General features: G+C 34.0%; 1 protein-coding gene across 7 annotated transcripts in view; it reads right to left on the bottom strand.

The window, feature by feature from the left end:
- The window catches only part of Fut8 (fucosyltransferase 8), a 289,757-nt gene that overhangs the window by 114,812 nt on the left and 162,384 nt on the right, over window positions 1-12,561 (bottom strand). The window contains exon 1 of one of the 7 annotated variants that reach the window (XM_074067773.1): window positions 3,081-3,105. The exons of the other annotated variants lie outside the window; for them this stretch is intronic. The gene's annotated coding sequence lies outside the window, so the exon portion shown is untranslated. Of the gene's footprint in view, window positions 1-3,080; window positions 3,106-12,561 lie in introns of those variants that run through there. 7 annotated transcript variants of the gene reach the window in all.

The raw sequence follows: 12,561 nt of genomic DNA on the forward strand, positions 1-12,561 counted from the left end.
TTTAAAACTTGTATTTAAAAAACCTTGGTCCTTAATCTCTTCCAAATTAGCTAGCTAGATTTTAGGAAACAATGGAGGGAGAAGGAAAGAGAGAACAAGAGAGAGAGAGAGAGGCACTGAGAGTACAAGAAATGTATAGATCAATATCCTAATGAACATGAACTAAAAATTCTTTTAAACTTCAACAAATCAAACTCAAGTATATGTAATAATCATGAGTACATAGGGTTTATCCTAGAAGTCAAAGATTGGCTTATTTAGAAATAATTCTATACTATTCACAAAATCTTAAAAACACATATTCATTGACAAAAAAAGAACTTGACAAAATATTAACATCCATTCCTTATGAAAAATATCAATAAACTAGGCAATTCATGGAACATCCTCAATCCAAAAACAAGCATCTACAAAAAAGCTATTGCTAACACCATAGGTTAATGGTGAAAGATAAACATTTTCTCCAAGATTAGAAACAAAACAAGGAGGCCGTCTCTCAAAACTTCCATTCAATACTACTGGAGATTCTTGGCATCCAAGTTGGACAGGAAGAAGTAAAGCCATTCTTGTTCATAGATAACATGATAATCTATCTGGAAAATCTGATGGGGTTTAATAAGGATGCAGAATACATGATCATCATTCAAAACTTGATTGCATTCTAGCAAAAAACAATTAGAAATTGATATGTGAAATGCAAGCAATTCCAGAAGATGCTGTTCAAGAATACAATAGAGATAAAGATGAAGACACAGACAAGAGAATTTCTATTCGAGCATCAGACAAAAAAAAAAAAAACCAAAATAGCTTGTAATGAAGAATTCTCGAGATTGTAGGATGAACAGGAAAGAGACTGCAGAAAAGTGGCTGATCAAAAGAAAGTTATGATCCAAGACAAGAAGACCAAAAACAAGGCCCTAGGTTTAAACATCAGTACCAACACACACACACACACAAAAGTAGAAGTTAAGGAAAAAGAAAAATGCAAGGACAGTGGTGGTTAAAAAAAAAAAACCAAAGGAGTCAAATAGGAATAACTCAGAAACTCTTGAATCTGAGAATCTCCCCAATTTTAGGAAACCAATTTAAAAGTGACAAAATACTAGGACAAAAATGTTTCCTTTTCGAAGTCTCTGGCTTCATATTACACTACTTTGGCACAGACTATATTTTCAAAGTGGCTTTTTTTTCTTTTTTGTTTTTCCTGTCAAGTTTTATTGTGAGTTTTTCTAAGCATGAAGCAAAATTTATTTTCTCTATCAAGCTTTCTGTGGTAGTATTTAAAATATATGCAAGTTATCATGTCAAAAACACTGATTAAAGAAGTAATTGGCCTGTCTGAGCTGATTTTTCAATCTTTTGTAATTATCTTTATTTAGAAAACTACACTTAGAAAAGAAATCAAATCAAATCACATTATTACTTACATTAGCATTCAAAACATAAAAAAGGGTAGTATAAATCTGGTAGAAGATAGGCAAGTCCTAAAAGCTTAAAACTATAAAAAAATGTAAAGAGACTTTGTTTAGAAATTGTCAAGCAAAATCTAAAATTATATGGAAATCTAAATATCTACAATAGCCAAAAAAATTGAAAATGACAAAGAAAACTGAAAGACTAATACATCTAATATTAAGACTTATAAAAGTACATACAGTAATTAAGACAGTAAGATACTGGCATAAAGACAAAGAGGTAAAAGAATCTGAAAGACAGCAGGGGAATAAGCCTATACAGGAATGGGATACTGTTTTTGTTTTTGCTTTTTTTACAAAGTTGCAAAAGTAATTCAGTGGAAAAGACAGTTTTGACAACAATAAAACTTACTGAAGAAAACAAAAAAATGTATCTTTGTGATTCTCTATTTGGTAATTTTCTTATATATGATAGGAAAGTATGAGCCATAGAAAGAATAAAAAGGTAAACTGTATTTATTAAAATTAAAACATCTTCTTTTAGAAAGGTGCAGCAGTGAAGAGACTGAAAATACAAGTCACAGATCATAAGAAAATATTTGTGTATCCTACCTATTAAAGGACTTATGTCTAGACTACAAAAAGGACATAATCATCAGAAAGCAACTACCACACACAAAAAAAGTGAACACACATTTCACCAGAAGATATATAAAAATAGCAAGTAAACACTCTTAAAGATATTAAACATCTTTAGTCATTAAGGAAATACAAAAAAGGTAGGCTATGTGACTGCAGTACTAGCTATATAGGCTGGTCTGGTTCACTGATTATATTTGACATCACAGAACAGCAAACAATTAACCACGGGTTCCCTACAGATGTGCCACATTCCCTATTTTAATAATGCCTACCTATATGTTTCCCTGAGATTTGAGGTATGGTTCAAAAATTATAAAATTCTCATGAATAAAATACTTGATGAAAGTCATTCAAAAAAGAAGGTGCCCTTCTAATACCCAAACCTGAGCCCCAATATTCAGGGAATATAATGCATCTAACTCAAAATATGAAAACCAGTGAATTACTGCTTTTTAGACAAAATATGAGAAAAAATACAGAAAATTTGTAGGCTAAGTGAAATGATCATCCATCTCTTGGATAAGTCAAACTTTTCTAATTAGAAATGAATTTAATAATTCATCTAAAACAGGTTGCCTTTCTTGAACACTTTAAAAAATTATGCTATGAATGCTGAAAAAATTAAGATCTTAATGATAAACAAGAACCTAGGTGCGCGCGCACACACACACACACACACACACACACACACACACAAAAGCAATATTAGCATGAAAAAGAGGATCATAAATAGAAAATTTTAAAACTCATTACAAAACATTATTTTCAGGCATTTGGTTTTATGCAATGGGAATAGAAGGGTTATAGAGAAGTACATTAGGTACAAGTACAGAAACATGATAGAAACGCCTTACTATATGCAATTTAACACATGCCAATAAAATTTTCAAATAAAAATATACATTTATGTGGAAAAAGACAGAAAACCTTTTTTGAGAAGAATTAATTGCCAATATGGGTTCAAGAAAACATGTTCATTAGTAAGAATGTATTGAATTAAAAATACCTCTAAGTGGTACACACCTAGAATACCAACTTCTCAGAAGGCATTGATTAAGAGGATGGCAGTTGCAGGCCAGCACCTGAAAAAGGGGCCAGGTTTCTATCACTTAGATTGAACTGCTGTAAAAAAGGATTATCTAATAAAAATAAATTTAAGAAGAAAGAGAGAAAGGGTAAATTCACATACGATATAGTTGATACATTGTAAAGAACCTCTGTAATTGTCACAATATACCCCCATCCAGCACAACAATAAAGAAAAAAATTTTAAAGAAAACAAGAGAACCTATAAGGAGACTCAGTAATAATGGCATCCTGTCAAAAAACTACTAAAATTAATATAACTTGAACTACTAATAAATATGAACTAAACTAGCTGAAAATTGGAATTATACCCAATAACTCCTCACAGATGCTCTTTATTTTTTCAAGTTAGAATTTTAAGTGGCTACCCATGGGATGAAAATATTCCCAGAAAAAGAACAAGAAACAATTACATTTATTCAAATAACAAGTTTTGCAAGAGTCCATCAAATTAGATACATGGAAGAGCCAGGTCCTCTATTGAGAGAAAATATCATTTTATTCAAATAAGTTGCTTATATCAACCCATTTTTCCCCAATATACAAAAATTTTAAATTAGTCAAATTTTACTATAATTTTCAGATTCATATAGAAACCAACAAGGGGTAGAAGGGTCAAGCAACAATATCACATGGAATTGCATAGGATAATCTATACCCAAATTTAGCTCTAGGATACTATAATAGCAACATTAGGGTGTCTCAGCCCAATTCTCTAGGGAAAAATGTGTCCATGTTTACTTTGACAAGTATGAACTAAGCCATTCTTTCATCACTCAGCAGTCTAAAACAGAAAAATGTAGACTGAATAGTTGTCCGTGTTCACTTCAAGAGTTTTAAGGTACTGTGGAGCAAACCTATAAATCAGAATAATGATAATTAAAAGTTTTATCTCCAATTTTTTTCAGATCTTTTTTTTGGGTGGGGTATTGGGGTTTGAAATCAAGAGTTTGCACTTGCTAGGTGCTTTACTACTTAAGCTATGCTTCCAGCCTGCTCCATTTTTTAAAAATAAAATTGTATTTATTTAACTATTTGCTTCTTCAGCATACTGAAATCTTACTTACTTAGAGTTTAACTGAAAACGTACTACATGAATAAGGTTGGTTTTGTTTTTTTGTGATGCTGGGGACCTAATCCTGGGCCTTGTGTATAACGAGCAAGTGTTCTTCCACTGAACTACACCCCCAATCCAAATTGGTTTTGCTTCCACCTAAGGTACAAGATTATATATAATGAATAAAAGGTCCAGCCTCCATGAGCTCTCAGAGAAGGCAATCGTTGTTAACAATGTATTTTTTCACGTAAGTGTTCTATGTAGTCATGCTTTCTAGCAGAGGAGTATGTGCACAGTATGTGTATGTACATGTGTGTTTTAGAGCCCGTTTTAAAAATGAGGCTGGAAAACACCTAATTCTACATGCAGCTGCAAATGCACAAAGTTGTAGAAAAGCCTTCATAATTAATCCCTTAATTAATAAACTAATGGAAACTTCCTGAAGGGCTAAGAGGTGAGATCTAGAAGCAACCTGATTTATTCCTAGTTTTTAAAAAAAATCTACTATCTTGCAATAGATTTTATGCATTTTTAGTTACCACCAACTCATGTAAAGAATTGCTACAATCAATCTGTGACTTGCCTACTGTTTTAATCACATCAGCAAATTATGCTGCTACTAGATTATATATGATACACAGACACACAAACACACAAAGCATGCTTTAATAGTACATATTTCTCTTGGTTTATTACTAGAATAGTTCAAAAGAAAGGCAACAACTAATTTTCAGCTGACATATTAAAGACGGGGCTCAGTTTCATGAAGTTTTTCTAGCTTTAAGCTATACTACCTAAAAGACTAAGACCAAGATAAAGATTCTCATAAGCTTCCCCTCAGGTCACCAAAGAAAAAAAGATCTGTTTGCCACATCACAATCATAATAACACTACTTAACCCTTAATAGCTTAACTGCCTTTCATCAAACAGTATCAAGCAGCTTTGCCAAAGCTAATTAAGTTGCACAAAATCCCAATGAAGTACACAGCATTAGTAACTGAAGGGTAATCCTTTCAAAGAAAGACTTGGGTTTCTCTTTGTGTATTATCTTGCTGCATTGCTGAGGTACCACTTGTCAGAACAAGGGAGTTAAAGTTCAAAGATATAAAGTATTATGAGTTCTCAGAAGAATATCATGGCCCTTTCACGTCCTTAAATACTTCAGTCAAAACCTCAACTAAATATCAACTTTTTTAGCCTTTTATTGAAAACAATCACTAGTAGCAGGCAAAAACAAAACAAAAAAAATACCTACTATTAATACTGATTCCAAGAGTAAATTCTGAGTTTTTTCATACCAAAATGATAAAAATTTAAACCACCTGCACTCCTTTTGGAGTACAAACAAAGCTTTTAAAGAAATTTTACTCTAGTGTTGCATTATGTTTGACTTTAACTGATGGTTAATTTTCTGCTATCACAAATACCAAAAAGATTTTCAAGGTTAGATCCCTATCAGTTTATGCATCAACTTATCAAATGAAAAATATGCAATATGATCAACACTATTTTAATGGCTCCAAATCAATGCCTAAAAATGACCTATAACTAGCTCAATGAGTTTACTATTCCACTTTCAGATAAAGCAGACAGGAATAGTGTGAACAATGCAAGTAATTTCCCTCCCACCACATCTATTAATCTTTCGTTCCTTTTGAAGACTTCCTGGCAATGAGAAACTTTAGAAATTCTTCAGTCTTGTTATTTTCTAACATATGTTTTATAATTTAATCATTCAAGTTTTTGAACGTTTATATAAACATTTATATGTATGTGTATGTGAATATATATATATACATTCAATAATAAGAGATTTCACAGAGTGTACCATATTGATATTTCTACACTATAAAGCAATGTTTAAATCCCATAGCCACACTTCAATTTAATATCTACCCCAATAGTTCAATAGTTTCTAATATTAATTCTGTATTCTAAACCTTACAAATATATCCTGAAATTGCTTAATGTAAGTACATTATTAGCCCTTTCATGACTGACTGATGTTTCTTATTGGCTATTTGCAATGTCTAATGTATGCCTTAATTATAAGCTACTACAGATCAGGGAAAGGTCAAAGTAATTTTCTTGGCATAGCCTCATGTGCTATTAGGAATTTAATAACTGCATTTTAATAAAGAGAAGCAGAAAACTTATAGGCCTAGATTGTATTTCTAAGTCTAAATTGATTTTCCTGTTATACTATGCAGATTGCTTAATGTTTATGTGAGTGATGACTATTCCTTTAACCCAGGAAGATTAAGTCAAGCAGTCACTATTTGGGAAGCATCCACTTTGTGGTGATACATGGTTTTTTCCTACTGTACCAGCATCTGGTTGCCTATCAGGAACTCACAGATTCATGTGTTATTTAATGTAATAATCACGGCAGAATAAGAAGATAGGCATTTAAGATGATGGCCACCAGTTACTTTAACATCAACCCCTACCACTGATATAGAGCTGTTCTGGCAGCCATCTTTGTGCTGTGTTGTCCCCTTTCCTTTCCCCATAGTTGGGTGGATAGTGTACAAACATCTGATGCAAGTTAGGCTCATTTCTTTCTCCTGGAAATTTAGAATCTGGACTGAAGGAAACTAGTTAGTTTCAGATGATCACTCAAACTGGGTTTATATAAATTCAAGACTGGTAGGTCATCCATGTTTGTTTGATCCTATGCAAACTGATATACTGAAAGCTTATCTGGAGGGAGGGAGAGAAAGAGAAGGAAGGAGCTACAAAAAGAGAGTAAGAAATGAGGGAAAGAGAATAAGAAAAAGTAAGATGGAAAGGAGAAAGAGAGGGAGAAAAAAGGGAGAGAGGGAAGGAGGAAAAGATAGAAATTGACTGAAATTAAAGGTCAAGGTATGAGTCAGCTGTCCAATTCCTTTTTCTAGATCCTCATGAGGTTGTTTATTGTTGTGTCAGAGGTGGGGATCAAACCCAGGGCCCTATGAATGTTAGGCAGTTGCTCAACCTCTGAGCTACTCCTACAACCCCCTCAATAAGGTCTTCCTGTGCTGGAGTTCAAAATATCCATGAATACCTACAAAATAATCTCATGTTGTGGTTAGGTGTATTTCTTTAATCTGAAACAAAACCAAGATGTTTAATTTCTATAGTTTACAAGCGATAAAACTAGAACTCAAGGAGGATAAGTAACTCACAGAGGTCACATTAGCTAATAATTAAACAGCAAAGATGGAAGACAAGTTCAGGTTTGTCGATCACAAACTCTGAATGAAAGAATATATGAATAAAAGAGGTTTTACAAACCATTGTGCCAAATGCAAACATACACAAACTAGAGCTAAATAATGATGCAAAAAGTGGGGGGGAGGCTAAAGCAAAACAGTAATTTTCACTTCATATCAAATAAATTAAAGATAATGTATGTGAAGGCAGCTAGAATTTGGCACATAGGAAGCACTAAAATATAGGAAGGACTTGACTCCAAATTCATGTCTTCAATCTTTTGACTTATTTTATTTCTGCTTTGTTACTTAAATTAGCTTTTTATCTTTCTTCCGTTTTTAAATGTTTCTAAAAAGCAAATGCAACAGTGATAGGTAGCAATTCACTTTTTTAATCTTCTGAATGAAGAAAGTCAAGGTTTTGTAAGAGGTACTTAAACTGCTTTTATTGAAAATCACTGATTTTCAACTTGGTCCACAACTGAAAGTTTGGTATCTCTGTCTCCATTTTTTGTACCTTTGCTCTTAGCTATTCTTTCTTTCAGCCACTTTGGAACCACAGAGGACAGGACTGATCAATATTACCTTTATGACAAGGGATTAAAAATACCCCTGAGGAACAATGGAGACTTGCAGGACAGATCACACTCCAAATGAGGACAATGAGGCTACACCTTGGAGCAGAAGTACACCTTCAAGTATCTGGTTCTCATGGGAACCAGATAAAGTGATGACAGCAATAACAACCCTGATCCCCTCAAAGACTGAGATATTGGCCAACTAGGGCCCCCTCCAACCAATCCTGAAACAATAAGCTGCTAGACTACCTGCCTGCTACCACCAGAATATACCTATACTTGGGACTATTTAAACTATGCATACCTTTGGCTATCTGCCCTAATTCTTTGTCTACTTATAGCTAAAGCTCATGGCTGTACCCTGAAGATGGCTGAAGATGGGATGAAGTGCTTACTTTGCTTCTTCCCATGGTATATCTGGGCCAAGTAACAAATCTCCTTTCTCTGCCCTTCACTAACATCTCTTTATTTGGCATAAAGGGACGAGTGGCCAGACCTGACATGTGGAAGCCCAGGAGTTTGGGCCTGGGATCTAAAAACTGGTTTCAATTTGCTATTAAGATGTAAACAAAGGCATTTAGATGCCAAATTCAGATCTAATTCCAAAAATTTAATGGAAATAAATGTGAAACTATGTTTTATTACATATTGCCCTACTTTGGACCACAAAGATAAGATTCTGAATATCAGAATATGGGATTGGAAAGAGCAAACAACTTCTATTTCTCCTTGATTAGTCTTTAAAAACCAAGTTATCATATGTTAAATGCATTGCATTAGACACAGGGTCTCCTTTTCCCTTTTTTGTTTTTTTTATTCTATTCAGCAACTTATATCGCCAAGAGCCAAGGGCACTTAACAGAGCTTTGCCAGTTCTTTCTGTTGGTTATAAATGTCAGTATACATTTTTATATTTTATCACAGTGATAACTGACATAGTCTGTGACCCACAAGAATAGTGCCTTTAGGCCCAGGGATGAGGCTCACTGGCAGAGCACTTGCCTAGCATTTGTAAGGCCCTAGGTTAGATCCTCGGCATTGAAAAAAAGAAAAAACTGCCTCTAGTATCTTTCACAATAACAAGAAAATGCAAAATTTCAGACAAAACAAGTATGTAACTGCTAAAAAGAATTCTATGGCTAGACAACAAGAAAAAGCCATAATGCAATGGAACCCAAGAGTACTTTGACCAAAGGAGTAAAAGCAGATCAACAAATCTTTAAAAACAAAGCATACAAACATAAAAATGTTATCAAAGGATGTTAATTTTTGTCATAAAGTGACTAAGTTTATAGACTGATAAACGATATAGTCCTAAATTCCAATTTATTCATATAACATTCACTATGCCCAAACTACTGAACTAACTAATGTGTGAGATCAAAGAGAAAAAAGGCATAGAGCACCATGTATAAGATGATAGTCATCAGCTAAAAATACAGGAGTGATTTATAGTCAGATACAAATTGTCCACAACTAAATTGGACTCATTCATTCAGTTAATTCATTCATTTCTTAGGCATTTTATTACAGGTATCAGTTTCTGAACACTATAATACAAAGATAAGATATGGCTCAATCACAAGTTTCTGACTTAAGATTCAGCTCAAAAGACAACTGTATAAAAACTTAACACACTCAGGTAAGCACAGTGACAGGAATAAATAAATGATAGGTAGTGAGAGAAAACACAGATACGGTACCTAATCTAGATGAATGGGATCAAAAGAAGGATTCTCAGAGGACAAGCTTAGGCTAAGTCTTAAAGAACCAGTAACACTGACTAAAAATTCTTTAGGAAAGATGGTTGTGGGACCGAATCAGTAAAATAGTAAAATGTACAAGGGCACAGAGGCATGAAGTATGGAGTATTTGGAGCACTGTGCGTTGTTCAGCCTAAAGGCTGTAGTTTAGGATGTAAATTAGAAGTACTGAGAAAAACATTAGTGAGTAAGCACACACAAAATGCTGACCTTATAAATCCAACTAAAAATAATCAAATAAAAAAATTTTTTTGAAGTACTGGGGTTTGAACACAGGGCTTCACACTTGCTAGGCAGGCACTCTACCACTTGAGCAATGCCCCAGCCCTTTCTTTTTGTTTTAGTTATTTGTCAGGTAGGATTCCACAGTTTTGCCCAGGGCAGGCCTCAGACAGCAATCCTCCTATCTAAACCTCTGTGTAACTAGGACTATAGGTGAGAGCCACCATGCCTGGCAATAAACATATTTTCTATCAACATGTTTCAGAATAGCATAAAATTTCTAGGAAAAAAACCCTAAAATTTTAAATGAAAGAAATCTTATGTGTTCACTACAAATAAAATGGATATGGAACTACAACTGGAAATTACAGATTAATTAGATAGATAGAAGAAAAAAATGATGGCTCAACTCACCATGCTAACATTTATGCTCTCTCTTTGTAAGATATTTCTTTATGTGGCAGAGTCTAGTTAAGTACATTATCCTATTTTCTATACCTCAAAGGAAAATTCAAAACCATGACTAACAGTTAAAGTAAAAAGATTCTAATGGTCTCAGCAAGGTGTAGTAGACAAATAAGTTGTATCCTGCCAAGACTAAGAAAATGAAAATCTGTCAAAATACCAATATTTACCTTTCTTTAACTATAATTTATATGCAAATATGCAAAAAAACTGAAAGATAAGAGAGTTATCATAAATATCTTCTTACTGATTTGGCAATGGTGGCATCATTCAGAGCAAAAAACATGGGTGAAATAAAAAGGGAAAATGACTGACTTTTGTTAATAATAAAATAAACTTATATATCACATGTCAAAGACCTAGGAAGGAAGATTCTACCAGATTTCAAATAGAAAACAAAGCTGAGATGGGTAAACTAAAATAATATTTAAAATTTTAAAATGCTAACTTACACTATTCAACACAAACATATAAACAGCAATATTCTATTTACATTCTCTTTCATGGCCCTTGCTATGATAAGCTGTGGCTACATAGACAAGAAAAGTCTTATAAAACCAATAATCTCCTAAAATGAATAAAACAGAAGGTGCATAATAGATGCTTTTGACTTATCTTTCTTATTTTTCCTTCTGATGCTAAGGATGAAACTCAGGGTCTTGTGCATGGTAGGCAAGTGCTCTATCACTGATACCTGATATCCAACACTTACCAGGAGACAATATTATATACATATGTATTTCATGGTGAACTACAGGTGCCAGAGACTAAATTGTTATAGTAAACTCCAAAGATGACTCATTGTTTAGTAGCAATTTTCTTTTTTCTGTTATGAATTTTCTGACAGTGATTTAAGTGAGGACAGTAAGTTCTGACTTTACTGTAAATCAGATCCACATTGAGGGTTTTATAAAATATGGACTGAGGAGCCTCCCCCATCCCCAGAGTTTGTTATTCATTAGGTCTGGGCTAGGGATGGAGACTGGGATTGGTAAGAAGTTCCCAGATCATGTTGTTGCTACTTTCAAAACACCACACTTTAAGGTTGAGGGCATGGCTCAAGCATTACAGTGCATGCCTAGCAAGTGTGAAGTTCTGAGTTCAAACTACACTACCACCAAAAAAGAAAGACCACACTTTGAAAACAACTCCCTTTTGCAGTTTCCATAAAAAGAGTGCCTAGTTACAAACCATTCTAGCATCATTCTTCTTCCTTTCCTTATAAAAGAGACAAAAATTATTTTGGTAAAGAACATAAAAGTAGGGACAAGGCATGTGGTACACACCTGTAATCTCAGCTACACAGGAGGTAGAGATGGACTGCAGTTAAAGGCTAGCCTGGGGATAAAAGTTAGCAAGTCCCTATCTCAAAAATCAAGTGAGATAGGGGATGGGGAAAACAGGATGGACTGGAGGTGTGGTTCCATAGGTAGAGTACCTGCTTTGCAAGCATGAAGCCCTGAGTTCAAATCCAGTACCACCAAAAAAAACCCGGGGGCTAGTGAATGTGGCTCAAGTGGCAGAGTGCCTGGCTAGCTAGTGTAAGGCCCTCAGCTCAAATCCTAGTACTTCCCAAAAAAAAAAAAAAAAAAAAAGCCAGGCATGGTAATACATGCCTGAAATCTCAGCTACACAGTACACAAGAAGAAGGAATTAAGAGGATTTTGGTATGAAATTGAACCAAGACGAAAGTGGGACCCTTTCTGAAAAATAAACTAAAAGTAAAAATGCCTGAAGTGTGGCTAAAAAGGCCAAGCACTTGCATCACTAACAGGAAGCCCTGAATTCAAACCCCAGTACAAAAAAAAAAAAAAAAGTAAAGTAAGCATAAAATTATTTTCAAGTGTTCCTTTATGTAAACATAACTTGTAAACTATTCAGTTTCTCATTTATAGAGAAAACATCCATCACTTGAAAGAGCAGGTAATGATCTTATAAAGTTTTTAAACATCACTGATGACCCTAGCAATAGGCTTCTACTCTACTTCTTTCGCAATGTCTGGACACTTAGGAAGAGCTAGTTGGGATTTAGTAGAGGAGAGGGACGTAAGACAGGTACACTGGCATACACTCTGAATATTTACCTTCCTATAGTTATCTGTTCTTCTCAATTTTTAAGCTTTGATGTAAAGAAGTAC

This window comes from Castor canadensis, chromosome 3, assembly GCF_047511655.1.
Source record: "Castor canadensis chromosome 3, mCasCan1.hap1v2, whole genome shotgun sequence".
In the NCBI taxonomy this organism is placed as follows: Eukaryota; Metazoa; Chordata; class Mammalia; order Rodentia; family Castoridae; genus Castor; species Castor canadensis.